At 46.5% G+C, this 26,070-nt stretch overlaps 1 protein-coding gene across 1 annotated transcript in view; it reads left to right on the top strand.

Annotated features, from left to right (window-relative positions):
- Nucleotides 1-2,698: 2,698 nt before the first annotated feature.
- Nucleotides 2,699-26,070, top strand: part of KANK4 (KN motif and ankyrin repeat domains 4) — an 88,801-nt gene continuing 65,429 nt past the window's right edge. Inside the window, exon 1 of the mRNA XM_070746034.1 lies at nt 2,699-2,836. The gene's annotated coding sequence lies outside the window, so the exon portion shown is untranslated. The remainder of the gene's footprint in view (nt 2,837-26,070) is intronic.

Raw genomic sequence — 26,070 nt, 5'->3', positions numbered from 1 at the left:
GTTACAAGCGGTGTGCCACAAGGGACTGTTCTGGGTCCTATTCTTTTTAATATGTTTGTGAGTGACATAGGGGAAGGTTTGGTAGGGAAGGTTTGCCTATTTGCCTATGACTCTAAAGTGTGCAATAGGGTTGATATTCCTGGAGGGGTCTGTAATACGGTAAATGATTTAGCTTTACTAGATAAATGGTCAAAGCAATGGAAACTGCAGTTTAATGTTTCCAAATGTAAAATAATGCACTTGGCGAAAAGGAATCCTCAATCTGAGTATTGCATTGGGAGTTCTGTGTTAGCAAAACTTCAGAAGAGAAGGATTTAGGGGTAGTGATTTCTGACAGTCTCAAAATGGGGTGAGCAGTGTGGTCGGGCGGTAGGAAAAGCAAGTAGGATGCTTGGCTGCATAGCTAGAGGTATAACAAGCAGGAAGAGGGAGATTGTGATCCCCTTATATAGAGCGCTGGTGAGACCACATTTGGAGTACTGTGTTCAGTTCTGGAGTCCTCACCTACAAAAAGATATTGACAAAATTGAACGGGTCCAAAAACGGGCTACAAGAATGGTGGAAGGTCTTAAGCATAAAACGTATCAGGAAAGACTTAATGCAGCGTTTCCCAACCGGTGTGCCGCGGCACAGTAGTGTGCCGCGAGACACGGTCAGGTGTGCCGCAGGAAGCTCCAGGTGGGCGGGGCACTGCCAGTGCCGGACCGCCAGTGCCTCCGACCTGGAGCTTCCACTCGCAGCCCGATGCAGCTGTTTCCGGCTGGGCCCCAAATAAGGAAGGCGGGAAAAAGGAGGCAGGGGCGGGGAGGTCCGGCAGTAGGAGTAAAGGGAGCTGCGGCCGCCCCTGCCTCCCCACGGTGCCTCTGGCCAAACGCGCCCCTGGCTTCTCTGCCCTGCCCCATTGCCCGCCCGATCCGCCCACTCTCCTCCTCCTCCGCCGCCGCCTCCTGTCTTGGGGCCTGATCCGCCCCCTCTCCTTCGCTGCCGGAGAGAGAATGGAAGGCGCCGTTGTCTTCGCCTCCGCCCGCCGGCTCCCCTCGCCCTCCCAGACGTCCCCAGCGCCCGGCCACGCGCCGCCTCCCGTTAGCCCAGCCGACCTTTCCCTGCTGCCGTTTTCTCTTCATGGCGCAAAGCCACACAGTCCCGGACTCCCGGATCGCTCGCTTCTCCGGTCAGCAAAGCCATCTGCCCAGGAAAGCGCCGCGCCGCGCTTGCTGGCCGGAAAAGCGAGCGATCCGGGAGTCCGGGACTGTGTGGCTTTGCGACATGAAGAGAAAACGGCAGCAGGGAAAGGTCAGCCGGGCTAACGGGAGGCGGCGCGTGGCCGGGCGCTGGGAACGTCTGGGAGGGCGAGGAGGCTGATGGCTGCTGTTGCCTCTTAGCTGCAGAGCCGGCGGGCGGAGGCGAAGACAACGGCGCCCTCCATTCTCTCTCCAGCTCTCTCTCTCTCTTTCTTTTTCTCTCTGTTGCCGGCATGGTGAACGAGAGAGAAAGAGAGAGAGAGAAAAAGGAGGGGAGTGAGAATGAGAGAGAAAGAAAGCAAGAGAAAGAGAGGGAAAGAAAGCAAGAGAGAGAAAGAGAGGGGGGAAGGAGGGAGAGGGAAAGACATGGAGGGAGAGAAGGAGGGAGAGAGAAAGAGCAAAAAAGAGGAAGAAAGAAAGAGGGATGGAGAGAGAGAAAGAAGGGAAGGAAGAGAGAGAAAGAGGGAGGGAGAAATAGAGTGAAATGGAGGAAGAGATTTTTTTTTGTCCAAACTTTTCTTTAGCCCCGCCCCCCCGCCCCCCCTTCAGTGTTCCCCAGAATTTTGAAAATATTAATAATGTGCCGCGGCTCAAAAAAGGTTGGGAAACACTGACTTAATGAACTCAATCTGTATAGTCTGGAGGACAGAAGGAAAAGGGGGGACATGATCGAAACATTTAAATATGTTAAAAGGTTAAATAAGGTTCAGGAGGGAAGTGTTTTTAATAGGAAAGTGAACACAAGAACAAGGGGACACAATCTGAAGTTAGTTGGGGGAATGATCAAAGGCAACATGAGAAAATATTATTTTACTGAAAGAGTAGTAGATCCTTGGAACAAACTTCCAGCAGACGTGGTTGGTAAATCCACAGTAACTGAATTTAAACATGCCTGGGATAAACATATATCAATTGTAAGATAAAACACAGGAAATAGTATAAGGGCAGACTAGATGGACCATGAGGTCTTTTTCTGCCATCAGTCTTCTATGCTGCTGCTGCTGCTGCTGCTGCTCCTCCTCCTCCTCCTCCTCATTATTATTATTATTATTATTATTCTACATCAAGTAAGAGGGAAAGATTCGGGAAACACCTTCCCTAAGCAAATTTCAGCATTTCACATGGGACCCTCGCCGCCAAATCAACCTAACGTACAACTCAGGAACGGGAAACGCATATTAAATTCCTGGCAAGTTTGTCTGAATTGCAATCGCTCGAAGGCGGCTCCCAGGCCAAAAAAGCCGGAGCAAGGGGGGGGGGGAGGGTGGAGGGGGGGGGGACGTCCTTTTCCCTTTCTTCTTTCCCTTTCCCTTCCTCGACAGAGCAGGCTTTCCCCGCAGCGGGCGAGGGAGCAAGAGCCGAGGCGCATTCCCCTCTGTCAAGGAGAAGCCCCGGAGCAGCTCGCCGGACTCCAGGGAGCGCTGTGTCGCCGCCCGCCCGCCGAGGGAAGGGGAGCCGCAGAAAGGAGAAGGCGGCAGCCCCACCAAGGCGCATCTGGACGCCCAGGGCGCAACCTCTCGCCCCGGGGCGGCCGAATTGAACGCAACTCCGGTCAAGCAGCCCCAGCCGCAGCCACCCTGCTCCAGAGCCTCCAGGTAAATCAAACTTGGTGCGTCCGCTCGGCGGAGGGAAAGCCCCCGCGGGACGACCTGGGAAAAGGGTCCCCGGGCTTGACAGCCTCCAAGGAAGAGCGGGTGGGGAGCGCTGGACTAGGGCGCGGGGGGAACGCAGATGAGAGGGAATCGGGGGCAGCGGGGGGCGGGAGACGCAACTTATTTTTTTGTGTGTGGGGCGATCTCGGAGCAGCGCCTCTCCGCAGGTTTGCACGGGATCTCCTTCCCCTCCGGTCCTCGGATCTGCTGCTCCCCCCCCCCCCCCAAAATGCCCGGCCCGGTTGCAGGTCGAGTCCGGGAGGCTTCTTCCCAACTACAGCTCCTAGCGGGCTGGACGTTTCTGTAAACCGGCGGGCTGCAGCAGATCTCCCCGATCCGGGACTTTAATAAGGAGATCGAAGACGTCTTTGCCTCCGATTCCCTCTTTGTTTGGTTCCGGCGGAGAGCGCCGAGCAAGTAAACCCCCGATTAATTCTGGCGGCCCCTTTTCCCTTTCGGCTCTGCCTATTCCTTCCTTCCTTTCCTTCCCTCCTTCATCCATCTCTCTCTCTCTCTCTCTCTCTTTCTCTCATCTCTATCTCTCTATTATCTCTCCATCTGTCTATCAATCACTATCTCTATCTATCTATCCATCCATTTATTCATTTATCTGGATTTGATTTGATTTGATTTGTATGCTGCCCTTCTCCGAGGACTGGGAACATATACTATATTATAGATAGCATATATAATATAACAATACAGTACAACAGCAACTCTAATTAAATTTAAAATTACAATCTAAAAATCCAATATTTAAAAACAACCATACAAATTCAATCATACAACATACTGTATATCTCATTTCTTTGGCCAGGGGGCTGAGACCTAATTGCACCAAACCTGGCAAGAGTCTTAAGACTCTTACCAAAGGCAAGGAGGATGGGGGCAGTGTGAATCTCCAGGGGGAGCTGATTCCAGAGGGCCAGGGCCCCCACAGAGAAGGCTCTTCCCCTAGGCCCCGCCAAGCGACATTGTATATATGCCTGATGGAGGGAGAGGTGTGGAAATGGGTCGGCGCGACAGTAAATAAGTAAATAAGTTAAGTAAATAAGTAAGTAAGTAAGTAAATAAGTAAATAAGATGAATGAAAAAACAAAACCTCAATTTGGGGACCATGAGGAAACGGCTGTGGGGAAAATTAGTCTTCTCTGGCCTTTTCCAGAGTGGGATCAGTTTCAAGTCGAGTTGACCTATTTGTTTATTTTTTTTTAATTAATTAATTAATTAATTTTTTATTCATTTATTTTGTCCAATACACAGTACATATTGAAGTATTATATATAAAGAAAAGATATAAAAATAGAGGAGAAGATATATGAAAGGAAGAAAAGATATATGATATATGAGATAAGGAGAGACAATTGGACAGGGGACGAAAGGCAGGCTAGTGCACTTATGTACGCCTCTTATTGACCACTTAGGAACCTGGAGAGGTCAATCGTGGATAGTCTAAGGGAGAAATGTTGGGGGTTAGGGGTTGACACTACTGAGTCCGGTAATGAGTTCCACGCTTCGACAACTCGATTGCTAAAGTCATATTTTTTACAGTCAAGCTTGGGGGGATTAATATTAAGTTTGAATTTGTTGCGTGCTCTTGTGTTGTTGCGGTTGAAGCTGAAATAGTCATTGACAGGCAGGACGTTGCAGCATATGATTTTGTGGGCAATACTTGACCTCTGCGAAACAATTTTTTTCCATTTTCTCCCCCCCCCCCCAAGAATTGGGTTTTTCCAATAGAATAGAATAGAGCAGAATTTTATTGGCCAAGTGTGATTGGACACACAAGGAATTTGTCTTGGTGCACATGCTCTCAGTGTACATAAAAGAAAAAGATACATTTGTCAAGAATCATGTGGTACAACACAATGATTGTCATAGGGGTCAAATAAGCAATGAAGAAACAATATTAATAAAAATCTTGGGATACAAGCAACAAGTTACAGTCATACAGTCCTAAGTGGGAGGAAAAGAATGATAGGAATGATGAGAAAAACTAATAGAAATAAAAGTGCAGATTTAGTAAAAAGTCTGACAGTGTTGAGAGAATTATTTGTTTAGTAGAGTGATGGCGTTCGGGAAAAAACTAGTTGTCTTGTTGTCTTGGTGTGCAGTGCTCTGTAGCGATGTTTTGAGGGTAGGAGTTGAAACAGTTTGTGTCCAGGATGCGAGGGGTCAGTAAATATCCCCCCCTCTTTTTAGTACAGAGGCTTCTAATAAACAGGACTGGTTCTGGGACTGGGCTCCATCTTGGATAGCAGAGTTAAAAGTACCGGACTGCTGGAGACCTCAGATGAACGTACTAAAGATTTACTAGCCCTGATTTCTTTGAAAGTCCAAATCACTTATTTGGGCTGAAGAAGGATTTACATGGTCTAATGCAAGTGGTTTCCAACCTGTTTTTGGCCATGCCCAGCCTAAGCATCTCTAAAATCCCGATGATCCCCTTCCTGATATATAATTCTTACTATTCAAAAAGTGAACTCCTACTCACGTGGAGGAAGCATAAAAGGCCATTAACTTGGTTTAAACAAGGTTCCAATTAAAGCTCCCGTTAAAAATCAAATCCCCCCCCCTGTGGAGCGTGGGTCCCATGTTGGGAACCACTGGTCTATTGCAATACGTGCTGCATTCAGCTGCTTTGGGGTTTTCTTTGATTCTGGGTATAAACTCAAGGTATTACAGTTCTCAGAAACAGCCTTTCTTCTCATGGTTTCCTCAAGATGCATGGGGCATCAGCTCCAGTCCACCTGCACAAAGGCCATCTCAACATGCTTCTCCTGATGAGAGGGAAATTGTGGGCAGGATCCTAGTTTATCAAAGTTCTAGAGAAGTATTCTAAGACAAAAGTATGTCTGTCTGTCTGTCAGCCTTTCCGCCTGCCTGCCTGCCTGCCTGCCTGCCTGCCTGTCTCTCTCTCTCTCTCTCTCTCTCTCTCTGCATCTATCTTCTATTTATCCATCATCTATTTATATCTTTATCATCTCTCTCTCCTCGTCATCTTCATCATATCATCTCTCTCTCATCTATCTATCTATCTATCTATCTATCTATCTATCTATCTATCTATCTATCTATCTATCTATCTATCATCTATCTTCTATTTATCCATCATCTATTTATATATTCATCATCTCTCTCCCCCCTCACCTTCATCATCATCATCTCTCTCTCATCTGTCTGTCTGTCTGTCTGTCTGTCTGTCTGTCTGTCTGTCTGTCTATCTTCTATCTGTCTGTTGTGATTCCGTCTGAGGCCCCTCAGGGAACGGCTGATCCTCTGCCGGCTTCCTGCTCAGAGGGGGAGGATGAGGAACAGGAGGTTCAGGCAGACGGGGAGGAGGAATCTCAGGCTGAGGGAGAGGGAGGACAGCCAGAGTCCCCCGAGGGGGAGCTCTCCCCAGCAAGCAGCCTGGATTCCTTAGATGAAAATGCACAAGCAATCATCGATCTCCGGCAGAGAAGAGCAACACAACGAAGGGGACAATTAGCCAGGTACTTTCAGCACTAAAGAGGCAACAGCTGGGTTTGGGTGTGGTGCTCTCTGGAAAGGCTGAAAAGGCAGACCCACCCTTCCTGGCTTGTGGAGTATTATCTTTGGGAGTCCTGGGACCTGGCTGTGATCTTTGGCGTCTTGGAATTCTGGTTTGTGACTTTGAATACTGAAACCTTGGGGGGGAAAGGTGTGGGTCTTATTCTCTACAGTGGTGGGTGTGCCAGCAAGAAGTCTGCTGTATTGTCTGGCCGTCAGGATTCTGCTCTGAAGTCTCATAGCCTGCCTGTTGGGAAGAACAGGTTTTTCTCTGTGTTTATTTTTCAAACTATAAAGTGCCTTTGTTTGTACCAGCGTGTCTGGCTGTTTTTTCCAGTTGGTGTTGAAGTCTGGGGGCACCCAGACAGAACATCTATCTATCCATCATCTATTTATATATTCATCATCTTTCTCCCCCCATCATCTATATCTTCATCATCTCTCTCTCTATTGTCTGTCTGTCTGTCTGTGTCTGTTGATCTATCATCTTTTCTCTCCCCCCCTCCCCCCTCTCCTATCTATCCTCTATCTACTATCAATCTTTGTAAGTTTCCCTTTCTTTTAAATTTTGAGTATAGCAAAAAGCATCACATGTTAAGCATTTGGGGTTCTGATTACCATTTAACACTTTCTATAGTGCTTGGGTTTAGCGTCATTTGGGAGCATAAAGGCGGGGGAGGATGGTGGGCAAAATATCTCAAATATTTACAGGGGGGGGAAAGTCTTCTGGGAAATTTCATTGCAACTCTGGATACAATAATTGGTGCAATTACTGTACCTAGAGCTGGTTATTAGAACTGTCATGATAGTTTGCATTTTTTTTTAAAGAAGCAAAGTGGGTAATCTCTAATTCCTAGAAAATAGATTCTCAGGACAAGAAAAGTGAAGTCAGCAAAATATTTAGATATGATTGCTTGCCAAACAAAAGAATAGCTATTATTTTGAAAATTATGGAAGAAACCGTTCAGAAAAGATTGAATTCCTGACTTCCTTTTTTAAGGAATTTATTCACGTGAATGCACATGAAATAGAGCATTACTTGCCTTGGGAGGTATTTTAGAAAGTAAATTGGGTAGCATGCATTGACCGTGTATATGTGTACAGGAATAGTAAGTTGTGCACCTCACCAAAATATTAAATATATTAAGTAAGTGCATGTTATGGTATACAATGGCTACATAGCAGGGGGTCATACTTATTGTAGGAAAGACTAATGTTTATTATGGTTGTAACACAAGACCAACAAGTGATAATACAACAAGGAGAAAAGAACTTTACATCTTTATTGTTAGCTGATCTCCAGTCCCACATCTTTTTCTATGCCCATACTTCCATTTGCCAGTTATAGGACAATCACTTCTCAGCCTTTCGATGAAGACCAAGGATTCTTACTGAGAGTTGCTGAAGGACAGCATTTATGACCATCATTGAATCCAAAATTTCCATTGCTATGATTTGATTCATTTTACAACCTTTCTTGGCACAGTTGATAAGTGAATCACTGCAATTGTAAGATTAGATGACACAGGTTGTTAATTGAATCTGGCTTCCCCATTGACTTTGCTTGGATTTGACTGCTGATGAGTTATTGATTATTTTATGTATCTGGTATATTGGCTTTTAACTTGTTCTTATTGGATTGTTGTTTTAAATTGTTTTAAATTTATATTGACTTTGCATTTCAATATAACTAATTCTCAACTTACAACTATAATGGAGCCCACGATTTCTATCATGTGTCATGATAGTTGTACAGTCAAGGCACATATGATCAACCTGATTCTATGACATACGGTATTTAAAAATAATAATAATAATAATAATAATAATAATAATAATAATAATTTATTAGATTTGTATGCCGCCCCTCTTCGAAGACTCACGGTAGTACAGATTTGTATGAGTTTTTGGGGAGGAAAATAGGGGAAAGAATCTGCTTACCAGGTATTCCTCTGGCCAGCATCCTTAGTCTGGTCAGCTTCAGCACGTTATTTTATCCCATGGTTAGGGCTTTAAAAAAACTTTATTCGGAAAGAGTAACTGTTGAGTCTATGTAAATAAGTCTAACTGAGGAGAAATGCTGTCCCCGGGCAGAAAATGTAAATAAAACAAGGTCGCGTCTGATTGGCTCAGACGCATGACAGTTCCTTTTGGCGCGAGCCACAAATAGTATAAATAGAGCTGTATTTTCCACTGACAGCTCAGACGAGTTCCATGCTGAATGTCACTTCAAAAAGAGCTAATAAAGGAACCGTCTACCGAGTGCTTGCCTGGTCTCCCTTCATTTCACTGGCGACGAGAACCGAAGAAACCACGCGTGCAGAATGAGCAATCTTCAGATCGGCTGGGCTCCTGACTATTTCGATCCCAAAAAGTCATCGTGGGATGCCTACATGGCAAAATTCGAGATCTTCCTCGAAGCGGCAGGAATGGGAGACGCCGAAGCCGACAGAAAGCGGGCTATTTTCCTCAACTATTGCGGTCCAGAAATCTTCGACTTCGTTCAAACTCTAACCGACCCGCTCCCGGCGAAATCCGTTCCATGGGACGACCTACAAGCAAGACTCGCAAATCACTTCAAGCCCACGAAGCCAGCCGTGGTCTTCAGACACCAATTTTCCAGAATGGCACAACGGGACTCCGAGTCGATCAATCAATTCGCTACGCGACTTCAAACGGTGCTGTCAAAGTGCAAGTTTGACAGCCCGGAAGCTCGCCTCACCGACGCTCTTATTTTCGGGATGAAAAACGCCACAGTCCGTAATAAGCTCCTCACCGAGGACGAGCCTACACTCCACGCTGTGATTAAGTTGGCTCAAACCGCCGAGGTCGCCGACGCTGCCGCCAAAGAGCTAAAAGAGCACGACAAAAAAGAAACCGTCTCCAAAATCGCCTCTTCTATTTCCAAGCCGAGCCTTCAGATGACCTCAGCCCACCAGCCAACACCGACAACAACTGTCTCCTGCTGCCGACTGACCCATCCAGACAACCCAGATACCCTCGCCCCTCCACCCCCTGCTCAGGCTGCCGAGGAAACCACCCACGACAACGCTGCCCCTTCCGGGACGCCATCTGCCGCCGCTGCAACCGGCGCGGCCACATCACCGAGGCTTGCAGAGCCCCCCTACCCGAGGAGTCCTTCTCCACTCCTCGGCCACAGAGATACACCAACCAGGCACAGCAACCGCGGGACAACAGATTTTCCAGAGGCTCCAACCGCAGAAACTACGCAACCGCTAACCGCGACTACTCAAGAGGTAACGCACAACTTTACGTTAATTGCGCAAATACAAAGCATGGGAGCAAAATTGTAATCTCGCTGCTCCTCAATGGCAAACCATGCAATCTGGAACTGGACACAGGGTCAAAATATTCTATTATGCCTTGGGAAAAGTTTAAAATTTACATGCCTAATCTTCTTAAATCTGACTTAACGCAAACTGCATTGGTAATTAGAGATTTTCAGGGAAACATTATACCTGTTTTAGGAGAAGTGAATGTACCTGTCCAATTTAAAAAATGTTAAATGTTCACTTCCAATAGTTGTGGTTGCGGGGGCTAAACACTCTCTCCTTGGTTTAACTTGGATGTGCCCTTTGGGCATTGAAATTGCGGGAATTTGTACGGTTAACTCTGATAATGATATTCCAAACTTTGTGCAAGAATTTCCTGAGGTATTTAGCCCCACATTGGGTACTTATAAAGGGGCCCCTATCTCTTTTTCTATAGACCCTAAGGTTCCCCCGGTCAGACTCAAACCCCAAAGGGTACCTTTACCGCTTCTGCCCAAACTAGACCAGCAACTAGATAAGCTCATAGCTCAAGGCATACTAGTCCCTGTTGAGCAAGGGCCATGGGAAACGCCCATAGTCACGCCACTAAAGCCGGATGGCTCTTTAAGGGTCTGTGCGGACTATAAATCAACGCTAAACAAAGCCCTCCAACATCACCCATACCCAATTCTGGTGGTCCAGCAACTCCTTCATTCCCTAGGGGAGGGGAGGGTTTTTGCAAAAATCAACCTCGCACAGGCATACCAACAACTCCCGGTCGATGAGCCTACATCTCTGGCGCAAACCATTGTGACCCACAGGGGTGCCTTTAAATGCACCAGATTACAATTTGGTGTCAGCATAGCCCCCGGCATATTTCAAAGCTTAATGGAGCGTTTATTGGCAGGTATTGAGGGAACTATCCCCTACTTTGATGGTATACTTATTTCAGGACAAACCCAGTCACAACTAAATCAAAGAATCCGGGAAGTATTGCAGAGGCTACAATCTAAGGGATTAAGGGTCAAATCAGATAAATGTGTATGGGGGACTAAAAGTGTGGAATTCCTAGGCTATAGGATAGATGGTAACGGCATCCACCCCACTACAGAAAAATTAAAAGCTATAACAGAAGCACCCGAACCAAGCAATAAGACGGAATTACAAGCATTTTTAGGCCTTCTTAATTTTTACTCTATCTTTTTGAAACAGAAGGCAACGGCAGCAGAACCCCTACACCGGCTGCTTCAGAAGGGAATTCCCTGGACCTGGGGCATACCTGAACGCGAAGCCTTTTGTCAAATTAAACAATTGTTGACCTCCAAAAGCATGGTGGTTCAATATAGCTCAGTATTGCCCATAAGGCTTACGTGCGACGCTTCAGCTTATGGGGTGGGTGGGGTATTGGCTCATGTAATGCCTAACAATACAGAAGCCCCAATCGCCTTTTTCTCTAGGACAATGACCTCTTCTGAAAGGAACTATAGCCAACTGGACAAAGAGGCTTTAGCTTTAGTAGCAAGTGAAAAAAAAATTCCATAACTATCTTTTTGGGAGGAGGTTTGAATTAATCACTGATCACAAGCCTCTATTAGGTCTTCTGGCTTCTAACAAGCCAACACCTCCTTTCATGTCCCCCAGACTAATTAGGTGGGCATTGTTCCTCTCGGGTTACCAATATGAACTAATCCACAAGGGGGGGAAGTCAATAAATCATGCAGACGGCCTAAGTAGGTGCCCCATGGCAGAATTAGTTGAAGACCCAGCCCTATCAGAAGATGTATTGCTTTTAGATTTTGAAGAAAACCCTCTGACTACAGCCAAAGAGGTGGCTGAGCACACCAAAAAAGACCCAATTCTGCAAAGGGTCATCAATTGTATACAGAAGGGATGGCATGGAGACCCTGAGGAAGCAGGGTTAACAGATTTTAAGACCAAGAGGTTAGAGTTGTCATACATGAAGGGTTGTGTATTATGGGGTGATAGAGTGGTCATCCCTGATAGTCTAAAACAAAAGGTGCTCATTATGTTGCATGTGGGCCATCCTGGTATTGTCAGGATGAAAGGTTTGGCCAGGGGACATTTGTGGTGGCCAGGCCTGGATACCGACATTGAACAGTGGGTAGCCAAATGTGACCCATGCCAGGAGTCACGACCTAATCCCCCTAAAACTACTCCAGTAGAATGGGAGAAACCCACTGGGCCATGGTCAAGGATACACATCGACTTCGCAGGCCCAATGGGGTCTCAGTACTTCCTAATTGTGGTAGACGCTTTCTCTAGATGGGTTGAAATAATAGCCATGCATAATATAACCACGTGTGCCACTATAAAAGCTTTGTACCATTTGTTTGCAACTCATGGATGTCCGGATATACTGGTCTCTGATAATGGGCCACAATTAACAACCAGACAATTTGAAATGTTTCTGAGCAATTTGGGGGTCAGACACGCACTCATATCCCCTTACTCACCATGGGCTAATGGTCTGGAAGAACGATATGTTCGGGTAGCAAAGGAAGCATTGCGCAGGGCAGGCCCAGGAGAAATACAGCAAAATTTAGACCAATTTTTGTTAATGCAACACATTACACCCAATTCCATTACACATAGGAGTCCTGCAGAAATTTTAATGGGTAGGAAACTAAGGTCCCCCCTGGACAGGTTGCACCCTCGGTATTGTACTACTAATTGTTATGATTTTATATCTGTACCACCAGAAAGGAATTTGTACCTTGGTCAAAATGTATTTGCTAAAAATTTTGATGGGGGTTTGAATTGGATCAAGGGGAAAATAATACAACAAACCGCTCCAAAAACATATTTTGTACAACTTGAGGATGGCCGTATATGGAAACGGCACATTGATCATTTGCGAGGGCGCATTGAATCAAACAATGAGCAAACCGCTAACGTAAACTCTTCCCCCCAAGCAGACTTTTGTACACAGCCTGATTTGTTGGATTTACAAATGGACTCACCAAGACAGGAAAGGTCCTCCGGTGACACCGAGCCATCTTCATCTTCAGAGGTCGGTACGGTGCCTGCATGCTCGACTCAGCCGGCCAGAGCCCCAACTCGGGCCCAGCCGCACTCAGGAGTTAACAATGAACCGACCTCCACCGTTGAAATTCCGGACTCGAATGATCTGCGCAGGTCAGAGCGAGCCTCGCGCAGACCAAGCAGATTGGAGGATTACATCACATGGCTCACTGATTGACATTACTACAAACTAAGGAGGGAGGGGTGTTGAGTCTATGTAAATAAGTCTAACTGAGGAGAAATGCTGTCTCCGGGCAGAAAATGTAAATAAAACAAGGTCGCGTCTGATTGGCTCAGACGCATGACAGTTCCTTTTGGCGCGAGCCACAAATAGTATAAATAGAGCTGTATTTTCCACTGACAGCTCAGACGAGTTCCATGCTGAATGTCACTTCAAAAAGAGCTAATAAAGGAACCGTCTACCGAGTGCTTGTCTGGTCTCCCTTCATTTCAGTAACAAGGAAAGAGCCTGCAAACAGCTATAAATTCAGGCTGGTTGATAAGTGCCCAAAATGTGACAATGCGTATATAGAGAGGGGGGGGGGGGAGCTAGTAGTCTGAACTTCAAATATGCAACTTAAATACTCTTTGCAAGGTTCATCATAATTTCAAATAAATGCTAAGTGAATGGTTATAAGTCAAGGATTACTAAATTGGTGTTTGTGAGTCAGATCTAGTATATGAGCTTTCAAAAATACATTAAAGGGACATCATCCCCTACAACCTCGCAGAAGGAAGATTGGCTTTGACCCTGCTAGCCTTTAAGAAAGCTCTGAAGGCATGACTCTCCCACCATGCTTGACGTACATCAATGATGGGGAAATTTTACAATGGCTTTGTGGGACTTGAAGCAAGGATGGATTTGACTGCTGATGACTTATTGATGATTTTATATGCTTGTACAGTATATTGGTTTTTAACTTGTTCTTATTAGATTGTTGTTTTAAATTGATGTCAGCGGCCCAAAACCTCTTAGGTGTGATGCAGGGGGGAGCTGTATAAATATAATAAATAAATAAAATATATGTACAGTACTACAATAACAGGAGGTAAGAACAGAGTCATTTAATTCCTTGCCCATGGTTCCAAAATATCCTACGAATAGGCTACCTGAATTTTCTGAAGGTTCACTAAAAACTTTGGACCCACAGTTTTTATCTCAAAGTCTGTAAAGGCATCTAAAATAAGTTTACTAGATAAATGGTCAAAGCAATGGAAAATGCAGTTTAATGTTTCCAAATGTAAAATAATGCACTTGGGGAAAAGGAATCCTCAATCTGAGTATTGCATTGGCAGTTCTATGTGAGCAACAACTTCAGAAGAGAAGGATTTAGGGGTAGTGATTTCTGACAGTCTCAAAATGGGTGAGCAGTGTGGTCGGGCAGTAGGAAAAGCAAGTAGGATGCTTGGCTGCATAGCTAGAGGTATAACAAGCAGGAAGAGGGAGATTGTGATCCCCTTATATAGAGCGCTGGTGAGACCACATCTGGAATACTGTGTTCAGTTCTGGAGACCTCACCTACAAAAAGATATTGACAAAATTGAACGGGTCCAAAGACGGGCTACAAGAATGGTGGAAGGTCTTAAGCATAAAACGTATCAGGAAAGACTTCATGAACTCAATCTGTATAGTCTGGAGGACAGAAGGAAAAGGGGGGACATGATCGAAACATTTAAATATGTTGAAGGGTTAAATAAGGTCCAGGAGGGAAGTGTTTTTAATAGGAAAGTGAACACAAGAACAAGGGGACACAATCTGAAGTTAGTTGGGGGAAAGATCAAAAGCAATGTGAGAAAATATTATTTCACTGAAAGAGTAGTAGATCCTTGGAACAAACTTCCAGCAGACGTGGTTGGTAAATCCACAGTAACTGAATTTAAACATGCCTGGGATAAACATACTGTATATCCATTGTAAGATAAAATACAGGAAATAGTATAAGGGCAGACTAGATGGACCATGAGGTCTTTTTCTGCCGTCAGTCTTCTATGTTTCTATGTTTCTAAGTTATTGCTTTTATTGCTGTATATTTACAGGGGAGGAAAAAAGCCTACATTTTTCTGCTTTTCTTTCCTTGCTTCTGAAAGCAACTGTTGGGGTAGAGAGGCTTGTTTGTACAAGTGTCTATAGAAGTATGAAATTATTGTGGGATAAAGTTGTTTTGGATGGCTGTTTTCTTAAGAGTTCAGGAGTAGGTAATCTCTAATTCCTAGAAAATAGATTCTCAGGACAAGAAAAGGGAAGCCTGCAAAATATTTAGGTACGATGGCTTGCCAAACAAAAGAATAGCTATTATCATGAAGAATTATGACAAATATTTCCAAGAAACAAAGAAAATGGGAGGGAGGGGGTGGAAACCCCTTGAAGTATTCGTTTCTTTCTGGCCAAACAAACAAAGCTAAATTGAAAAATCTATAAAGGATTTTTGCTTTGCTTTGTTTGCAAACAACCTCTACTTCTTAACATCCTTAAGAAACAAGAGGGTTATAAGTACATGTCAGCATCTTCAACAGGGCTAATTAACAATCATTCAGAAAATGAATTCAAACAGCAGGTCCTTAAGACTGACCTAATTAAGTTTACCATCAGTGAGGGACTCAAGCTCACAATTATTATGCTAATCCAATTTGCCTTGGAAATTAGCAGCTTCATGGGCAACAATTTCAATCACTGACAACTGAGGACATTTATGCCACAGAGGAATTTTGAAAAAATAAAAAATAAACAAACTGCGCCTCAAGAAAAGTATGGAACGCTATAGTCTTTATATGCAGCAAATGCAGTGTCCAATAACACAATCACAATGCAGTTGGAAGGGACCTTTTGGAGGTCTTCTAATCCAACCCCTTGTTGAAGCAGGAGACCCTATACCAGTGATGGCAAACCTTATTTGGTTCGCGTATCAAAAGGGTGTGTGTACATGTGCTAGCATGCATGCATATGCCCACAACCCTTCTCTTTCCCCCACACATGTGCAACCCCCCTCATACTTTCCCACCCATGCGCACAGGCCTTTCTGAAACCTTGTAGGTGAAAAAAAGTACCCAAATGGGCAAACCGGAAGTTTAGCAAAACGTACTTCCGGTTTGCCCATTGTGCTGTTTTTTGCACCCCGGGGCTTCAGGAAACTTCCCTGAAGCCTCTGGAGTGCAAAAAGAAAGCACAACGTTAAACCGGAAGTGCATTTTTTAAACTTCCGGTTGTTTGTTCAGAGGACGAAATGGCTTCAGGGAAGCTGCTGGAGGAGGAAACGGCCTTTCCCAAGGCCGAAAATAAGCTGTCCAGCGTGGGCATGTGCCCTGGAGCTACATCAGCGGGGGGGTGGAGTGACATTCCCGGCACTGCTGCTTCTCAAAGAGAAACCGCCACCGCCACTTTCCTCTTTCCTGGCCAAAGGGATGGAATCTGCCGGGATGTGGCAGCCCCACCCTTTGCGAGGGTGGGGCTGGAGCAGAGGGGCGGCTGCGAAGGGGCTGGCTCGGCGAAAGTGCTCCCAGTGAAGGGGCTGTGAGAGGGTTTTCTCCGAGTGCTTCGGGAATGCCTGCCCTGCCAGTGAAGGGGCTGCAGGAGAGGTGGGGCAGGCATTCCGGAAGTCCTTGGAGAAAGTGCTTCCAGCGATGCAGCTGCGAGAGTGCTTTCTCTGAGTGCTTTGGGAATGCCTGCCCCACCTCTCCTGCAGCCCCTTTGCTGGGAGTGCTTTTGTCCAGGGCTGTCAGCAAAGGGTCTGCAGGAGAGGCAGGACGGACATTCCGGAAGCGCTTGGAGAAAGCGCCCCACACAGCCGCTTTGTTGCCAACTTAACAACTGCAGTGATTCACTGAACATCTGTGGCAAGAAAGTTTGTAGAAGGGAGGAAAACTCGCTTGACAAAAATTTCGCTTAGCTCAATTGTGGTTGGAAGTTGAAGCCTACCTGTATCAGGCTTCTTCGCAGAAGTAACTCCTGATACAAAGACTTCCTGTGGTCCAGGAATTAAAGTTGTGGATTGAAATCCACCCTCAACTATAGGAACTCACAGGGTGCCTTTGCACCAGTCACAGTCACTCAACCTGACATAACTCAAAGACCGAGTTATCTCCAAGACCGCCTTCTGCCACACAAATCCCAGCGACCGATCAGGTCCCACAGAGTTTGCCTTCCCTGGGTCCCATCAATGAAGCAATGTCATCTGGTGGGACCCAGGGAAGAGCCTTCTCTGTGGCGGCCCCGACCCTCTGGAATCAACTCCCCCCAGAGATTAGGATTGCCCCCACCCCCCTTGTCTTTCGCAAACTCCTTAAAACCCACCTCTGTCGTCAGGCATGGAGAAATTGATTCCCTTGGACCATTTCTACTTTATGTATGATTTATATGAGATGTATGATTACTTTTTATATTAAGGGTTTTAAATTGTTTTAAATTATTGGATGTGTTTTGTTTTGCTGTTGTGAGCTGCTCCAAGTCTTCGGAGAGGGGTGGCATACAAATCTAATAAATGAAGGAATGAATGAGGAAGAAGCTGAAAGACAAATTGTGGTTAATCATGTCTTGAACTCCTGATGGATACAAAAAGTAAATTATAAAAAATGTCAGTTGGTAAAAACTGGAGGAGACATAGGACAGTACTCTTTATGTATCAGTACTACCGTGTTTCCCCGAAAATAAGACAGTGTCTTACTTTCTTTTTATCCCCAAAAGCCCCACTATGTCTTACTTTCGGGGTATGTCTTATATTGGAAAAAACGGTGCGCGCTGGAGTCAGAAAAAGACATAGACAGATGGGGAGGGAGACGGCCGGCGAGGCCCAGAGTGCGCTGCCAGCTGGGAAGGAAGGAAGGAGGGAGGGAGGCGGCCCCCGCCCCCGCTGCTTTCCCCGCCGCGCCGCTCCCAAGCGCCTTCCTCGCCCTCGCCGCCTTCTCGCTCTCCAGGTCCAGCTAGATGAGAGGGAGGCAGCAATACCCCCGTGTTTCCCCGAAAGTAAGACATATGTCTTACTTTCGGGGTACGGCTTATATTAGCCGACCCCCCTGAAACCCCCGATACATCTTACAATCGGGGGTGTCTTACTATCGGGGAAACAGGGTAGCACTTGGTTTTTAAAAAAAATATTTTTATTATAGGATTATTTTACACAGGATTAAAAAAACCTGCAGAAATGTAAAATAAAAAATAGCAAAATAAAACAAAACAAAACATGAAAGATAATAAAAGACAAAGAAAAGACAGATATCTAATGAAGGAACTTCTGATCTTCTTTGCTGCATAATAATTGCCATCTCCATCTTTCCAAGTTACATATCTTTATTCCCTTGTTCCCATAAATAGACGTTTTTAATCTATAAAAACCCAAATTGTTTAATCCATTTTCAATAAAAAGTCCATAAAAGGCTGCCAGTCTTATAGTTCCCTCCTTAATAGAACATGCCAATTTAGCCATTTCTGCAGGCTCAGCCATTTTCACAATCCACGCCTGCATTATGAATATTTCTGTAATCTTCCATCTTTGTGCATATAATAGTAATATATTAAAATCATTTCCCTGGGCGAGAATTATATGGTGCTCTCAAGAGTCAGCCTTTTCCCAAAACACCCCAAATATCTCCTTGAAAGGGGGTATACTTTACTAGGTATTATAAACCTACAAGCAACTTATGAAAATAATAATTGTTTTCCCCATCATGGGATATTCAAAGATATACTGATTCTAAATGTGGTTGTTTTCAATACATGGCTGAATACATATGGTTTTATTTATTTTATTTATGTATTTATTTGTTACATTTATTGTTCTGTCGGGCTCTCTGGTAAAATCCTCCCAAAAATGCACAGGTACAAATTTCAGACACACACACGTTTGAAAATTCAAAACAATGTTCTTTATAATGAAAATTCACTTAAACCAAGCCCTCTTTTGGTATAGCAAAGAGCACTCATCTCCAAACAAACTGGTAATTTGTACAAGTCCCTTATCAGTTCTGTGATACTTAGCTTGCAGCTGTGAGGCAATTCACAGTCCTTCTTCTTTCACGAAGTGAAACACACTTTGCTCTGGTTTAGTTTCAAAGCGGGGAAAAATCAGCACACAAAAAGTCAAAGTCAGTAAATCAGTCACGAAACACAAAGATCAGATAATCCTCCAAAATGGCCAAACCCACAGGCTGCTATTTATAGCAGCCTCACTAATTACCACAGCCCCACCCAACCACAGGTGGCCTCATTTTCTTTGATAATAATCTCTCAGTTGTTGTTGCCTATGCATCGCTCTCCGCATGGGTGGCTGTATCATTAACTCTTGTTCTGAATCCAAGGAGGAGCTAGATAATTGATCTCCTTCTGAGCTGTCTGCCATACTCTCCTCCTCCCTGTCACTCTTGTCTTCTTGGTCAGAGGAGCCTTCATCAGCAGATTCCACCGGGGGCAAAACAGGCCTGCAGCATGTGGATGTCTCCCCCACATCCACAGTCCTTGGGGCAGGAGCAGGGCCAGAGCTAACCACAACATTTATTAGCCACCCATCTAACCACAAAGTACAGTGGTACCTCAAGATACAAACCCCTCGTCTTACGAACAACCCGTGATACGAACCCGGGGTTCAGAAAATTTTTGCCTCTTCTTACGAACGTTTTTCATCTTACGAACGCCAAACCCGAACTTCCGGGTTCGGCATTCCGGAGGCTGCTGGGAAGCCCCGCAGCCCGACTGTCACCGCTTTGGGTTTTTGGCTGGGAGGGAAGGCAGGAGGTCCGGCGCTGGGGAAGGGAGTCAGGAAGGTCCTCCTGCTCCCCCCTCAGCGAAAAACACAAAGACGGTCTGCCGCCGCATGACAGGCAGGGCGGAGCAGCATGGAGCAAACGGAGTCTGAAACCGCCAGCAGCTTCAGCTTCCCATTGCTCCACGGGCGGCGGCAGACCGCCTTTGTATTTTTGGCTTGGGGGGGAAGCAGGAGGCGCAGGATCGGGCGGGCGGCGGGCGAGGCGTGACTGAGCGGACCCGGCTCAGGCTCCGGCTAGGACGGGGCGGGCAGCGGCTGGGCGCGGCGGCGAGGGTGCGTCCGACTCGGGGCTGGCGGCGCCCGACGCAGCGGGGAACATCAGCGTGGGAGGCAGGAGAGGACCAGGCAACCGGAGCAGCGTCACCGCTACTCCCGGCTTGGTTTCCCTCGCAGCCGCAGGCAACGTGCCTTGCGATCTTTCGGGTCGGCCAGGCTCAGCGGATCAAGCCGCGCCTCCCGGGCCTTCCGTCACTGAGCCTCGCCGGCCCGGAAAATCGCAGCCCCTGTTTCCTGCGGCGGCGAGGGAAGCCAAGCCGAGAGCAGCATCACCGCGGCTCCTGGCTCGGTTTCCCTCACAGCTGCAGGTAACACGGGCTGCGATTTTCCGGGCCGGCGAGGCTCAGTGACGGGAGGCGCGGCTTGATCCGGGAGGCGTGGCTTGATCCGCTGAGCCTGGCCGCCTGGAAAATCGCAGCCCCTGTTGCCTGCGGCGGCGAGGGAGCCCAAGCCGAGAACAGCATCACCGCGGCTCCTGGCTCGGTTTCCCTCGCAGCCGCAGGCAACACGGGCTGCGATTTTCCGGGCGGCCAGGCTCAGCGGATCAAGCCGCGCCTCTCGGATCAAGCCGCGCCTCCCGTCACTGAGGCTCAGTGACGGGAGGCGCGGCTTGATCCGCTGAGCCTGGCCGCCCGGAAAATCGCAGCCCGTGTTGCCTGTGGCTGCGAGGGAAACCGAGCCGAGAGCAGCATCACTGCGGCTCCTGGCTCGGTTTCCCTCGCAGCCGCAGGCAACACGGGCTGCGATTTTCCGGGCGGCCAGGCTCAGCGGATCAAGCCGCGCCTCTCGGATCAAGCCGCGCCTCCCGTCACTGAGGCTCAGTGACGGGAGGCGCGGCTTGATCCGCTGAGCCTGGCCGCCCGGAAAATCGCAGCCCCTGTTGCCTGCGGCTGCGATTTTTCGGGCCGGCGAGGCTCAGTGACGGGAGGCGCGGCTTGATCCGGGAGGCGCGGCTTGATCCGCTGAGCCTGGACAGCCCGGAAAATTGCAGCCCATGTTGCCTGCGGCGGCGAGGGAAACCGAGCCAGGAGCCACGGTGATGCTGCTCTCGGCTTGGGCTCCCTCGCCGCCGCAGGCAACAGGGGCTGCGATTTTCCGGGCCGTCCAGGCTCAGCGGATCAAGCCGCGCCTCCCGGGCCAGGCGGCTGCCTTCCGTCACTGAGCCTCGCCGTCCCGGAAGATCGCATGTGTGGAAGAGGTCCGTGGGAGAACTGGGGGGACCCCAGCCCACGCCTGCTGCTTGCACTCCTGGAAAGACCCCAGCCCACACCTTCGGGAGCATCCCAGCCGGGTCCCTTCCACGGGGCAGTGGCCACAGCTCCCCCCAGTTCTCCCGCTGACCCTTTCCACACACGCACACCATCCCCAGCCTCCGCGCCGCCGGTTGGCTGTCATTTTCTAAACAAGCAAGAAGAGGAGGAGGAGCTGGGCGCCGGTGGTGGTGGAGGCCGGTGGGGCAGAGAATGTGGCCCGGAGGCTGGGAGGGAGGTGGAATACAGGAGGAGGAGGAGGAGGGAGGCCAGGCGGGAGGGAGGAAATCAGAGAAGACGCACGAAGACAGCTGGGAAGCGGCGCGGCTCTTTTAAAAGGTCGCAGCCGGCCTGGGGGGCTTCCCAGCACCCCGGGGTTGGGGGGCTGCTGGGAAGCCCCCCAGGCCGGCTGTCACCTTTTAAAACAGCCGCCCGGCTTCCCAGCAGTCGCCGAAAGCAGTTTTTTGGCGGGTTTTTTTTTTGGTTGCACGGATTAATTGACTTTACATTGTTTCCTATGGGAAACAATGTTTCGTCTTACGAACCTTTCGTCTTACGAACCTCCTCCTTGCACCAATTAAGTTCGTATCATGAGGTATTACTGTAATTGTTTTCTAGACTCTGTGGAGTCACATATGTAAGAAATAAATTTGGATCTCACACAGGGTGGGTTCAGGCTTATATTGCTGCCGGTTCTCTTCCTGATGTGCCACGCATGCACACAGTGCTAAAAAACAACTTTTTGTGCATGCGCTGAAGCAAAAAACAAAATGGCGCCACCTCTGGTGCTACTGAGAGAGCTGGTTTGGGGGCATGGCAGGACTGGGCTACTGCCAGTTCCAGTGACCCAGGCTGCCAAGTTACTACAGGTTCCATACAACTGGTCCAAACCAGGAGGAATCCACCTCTGATCTCACAGGCCTAAAACATTCAATGTCTTAAAAAAGCAGTTCAGAAACTGAATAATTGAGTGACAGTATTGGTTATTACACAGGGGATGCAATGGCTCAGTGTTAAAGATGCAGAGCTTGTCAGCTTGAAAGTTGACAGCCTGGGTCTGAGACCAGAGCATTATGTGACTGTGTGAGCTTCTGCTCACCTAGCAGTTTGAAAGCATTTACCATATTGTTTGCATGATAAGACGCACCCACCCTCAAAAAAATGAGTGGGGAGAGGGGGTTGGTGTGGCAAAAGCGTTCATCTGTCATTGCCACTGTAGCTTATCACCACTGCCACTACCTCTCACTGCTGCTGCCGTTCACTGCCACCGGGGAATGCTGAAGCCTTCACTGCCGAGCAGCAGATTGGCAGTTGGATTGGCCAATCCAATGGCAAGGATCACTGCCACCACCACCACCATTTTCCTCTGTTTGCTGTTGCCGCCAATTGCTGCCCATTGCCGCCACCACATGACAGCAGAGGCAATAGATGGTGGCAGAGATCAGTGACAATAGGTGGCAATCTTTGTCACCTAGAACAGCTGATCCACAGTATTCTGGGAGACTAATCCAACCACCAATCAGCTGCTCGGCAGCAAAGCCCCCAGTGTTCTCCACCAGTAGCAGCAGATCAGCTCATTTAATTGGTGATGGGCACAAAGGAGTGGACCCTGATGAGCCATGTGCTGGGGCTGTGATAACATGCTGAAGCTAACCAGGCTGTTTGCTGAAAGGATGCTATCCAGATGAATACCAGATGGATGCTGGGAGGTAGAGGTAGATTTGTTTCTTGTTTTCGTCCTCTAAAGCTAATGTGTATCTTATGGTCCAGTGCATCTTATAGTACAAAAAATTCAGTAAAAGCAACTAGATAAATAGATATTACTTGGGGGGAGGGAGGCAATAATGTTCCATATGCCACTGTGTATAGTCATGCTGTCCACATGACCACAGAAATGTCTTTGAACAAAGCTGGTTCCCTTGGCCAAGAAATGGAGATGAACAATGCCCCTTAGAGTCAGACATGACTGGACAAGAGAAACCTTCACCTTATTAGTTATTACAGAGTAGAGTCAATCTTAGACCATTCTTGTAAGCCATAAGGGAGAGATGTTCTAGATCAACGGTACCCGAACTATGGCCCGCGGGCTGCATGCGGCCCACTGAGGCCATTTATCCGGCCCACGGGTGAGTGACACAACACAGTGTTCCATCTAATTTTCTATGAATAAAATGTGGTATTTTGTTAGTAACTAATATCAATCATCAAAAAAGTTGCAAAAGTTTTTTTCCCTAATTTTGTCATCCAGTTACATTCATTTTCTTTTAATTAAATTCCCTCCTTAATGTTCCTTCAAAAAGTACACCAATTATATTTCTAACTTATTAACCATTATGCCAAAGTGCTCCCTTCTTTGTTTATACATTTTTCGATAAGCCAAGAAAACCTTGTATAGCCAATCAGATGTCAACAAAAGAAAATTAAAAACAAAACATAAACATATATGAATTTCAGACTTCTTCCCTCCCTCTAAATAGTACATTCCCATTTTGTTTTTTACTTTAAAATAAGGTATGTGCAGTGTGCATAGGGATTTGTTCATAGTTTTTTTTTATAGTCCGGCCCTCCAACAGTCTGAGGGACAGTGAACTGGCCCCCTGTGTAAAAAGTTTGGGGACCCCTGTTCTAGATCTTGCATGATAAAGATAAATTACAGTACTTCAGAGCCCATATGTATTTCATAGCCAAATCATCTTCCGGGATTAATTGAACAAAGTTGACTAGTTATGGAATAAATGCTGCTTTGTCGAACAATTGTTGAACAACTCGTTTTTGTGGCACGTCTTGTCCAAAATTACTTCTGATCCCCCTTTATCAGCATTCTTACTATCTTTGGTAGTGCCGGCCAATCAGGAAGGATAAAAATGCCCTGCCCACTGCACTGGTGCCAAGCTGAATGCTGTGACTGTGTGTGTGTGCGTGAGTGTTTGTGGTTGGTTTCTCCAGGTGCTTAGTTTTCTCTTCAGATCCTCTTATACAAATATTTAATGCTAGGTGGTGTATAAGAAAACACACGTTGAAAATGTGAGATGCTCTAACTTGCCTGTAAGAAAAACGATTCTAATAGCGCTGAAATCAATCCATACTTATTCCCATTTAATTCTTGTACATATCATACCTCAATGCTGTTCTGTCGGGCTCTCTGGTAGAATCCTCCCAAAAATTCACAGGTACAAATTTCAGACACACATACATTTGAAAATTCAAAACAATGTTCTTTAAATAATGAAAATTCACTTAAACCAAGCCCTCTTTTGGTATAGCAAAGAGCACTGGTCTCCAAACAAACTGGTAATTTATACAAGCCCCTTATCAGTTCTGTGATACTTAGCTTGCAGCTTTGAGGCAATTCAAAGTCCTTCTTTCACAAATGAAACACACTTTGCTCTGGTTTAGTTTCAAAGTGGGGAAAAATCAGCACACAAAAAGTCAAAGTCAGGAAAGCAGTCATGAAACTCAACGATCAGATAATCCTCCTCAATGGCCAAACCCACAGGCTGCTATTTATAGCAGCCTCACTAATTACCACAGCCCCACCCAACCACAGGTGGCCTCATTTTCTTTGATAATAATCTCTCAGTTGTTGTTGCCTATGCATCGCTCTCCGCATGCGTGGCTGTATCATTAACTCTTGTTCTGAATCCAAGGAGGAGCTAGATAATTGATCTCCTTCTGAGCTGTCTGCCACAATCTCCTCCTCCATGTCGCACATGTCTTCTTGGTCAGAGGAGCCTTCATCAGCAGATTCCACCGGGGGCAAAACAGGCCTGCAGCATGTGGATGTCTCCCCCACATCCACAGTCCTTGGGTCAGGAGCTGGGCCAGAGCTAACCACAACAGATGCTGGATCATCAGAAATCCTCTTGTTGAGCATAGCGTAACACTTTTCAGTTTCAGAGCACACAAGCACAAAAAATGTCCTTGGCTTTTTAGCCAGCTTTTGATTGTTATTCTGAATGAAAGAAATTCCAAATCTGCTGTGTAACATGTTTTCTTGTTTTTTAAAAAGTACCTCTGCAGGCAGGGGCAGATTCAGTGATGGGCTCCTCCAGGTATGGTCAGGTATGCAGAACCGGTAGAGAAACTTTGGGCAGGTATGCAGAACTGGTAGAATTTTTTTTTAAATTATTTTAGTATTCCCTTCTGGGCTCTGGGTATGATTTTCCTATCGCAGTAAAAGATGTTGAATGTTTATAATTTTAAAAGAGCTGTGCGTGTTTGTGTGTGTGTACATACTGTACACATACAGTTTATATAGTAGATAATGTATATTTTTGTGTACCTGTGTGTAATATGTATGTACACATATGGCATATAGACACAAAATTAAATAGTATATTTTAGATGTTCGGTAATAGTAAATAAGCCAGGCATCCTAACCCAGAGCCTTGACGTGAGTGATGTCAAGTTGGCCACCTTTAATAGCAACAGCAATAGCATTTAGGCTTATATACCACTTCACAGTGCTTTTACAGCCCTCTCTAATCAGTTTACAGAATCAGTAACTGCTCATGATCCCCACTCTTTATCTGTTTATGTCTGTTTGCTTGGTTAAAGAAAACAATTTTTAATTTCTTCTTTTTAAAATGGTCTCTGCTATGAGGCCTATGAGGTAGACCTGATAGGGAAACTGACTCCCCAGGGAGACTAGCTCTACACATAGTTGAACTAGGCTTTAGTAACTTGTTTCTCCCCAAATAAGGCATCCCCTGATAATAAGCCCAACCAGTTTTTCCAGTGCATGGCAATAAGGCCAAGCGCTTATTTCAGGGTTCAGAAAAAATATATAAGGCAGGGTCTGATTTTCAGGGAAGGACAGGTAACAGTATCTTGTAAGCATGCGTTTTTCACTTATAGCATAGCAAGTCAAAGGGAATCAACCAGAGACTATTTCCAATATTTATCCACATCCTTGGACTGAATGTCCTCTTCTGCACTTGTTCTTATCTTGATGGCTTCTGGATGGTCTAAAGCAGAGGTGGGTTCGAACCGGTTTGCCCAAATCGGTAACAACTTGCTGGTGACATCACAATGACATCACAGAACGGGTTTGG

The sequence above is a fragment of the Erythrolamprus reginae genome, chromosome 3, assembly GCF_031021105.1.
Source record: "Erythrolamprus reginae isolate rEryReg1 chromosome 3, rEryReg1.hap1, whole genome shotgun sequence".
Classification (NCBI taxonomy): Eukaryota; Metazoa; Chordata; class Lepidosauria; order Squamata; family Dipsadidae; genus Erythrolamprus; species Erythrolamprus reginae.
This window is presented reverse-complemented; position numbering and strand designations above follow the sequence as displayed.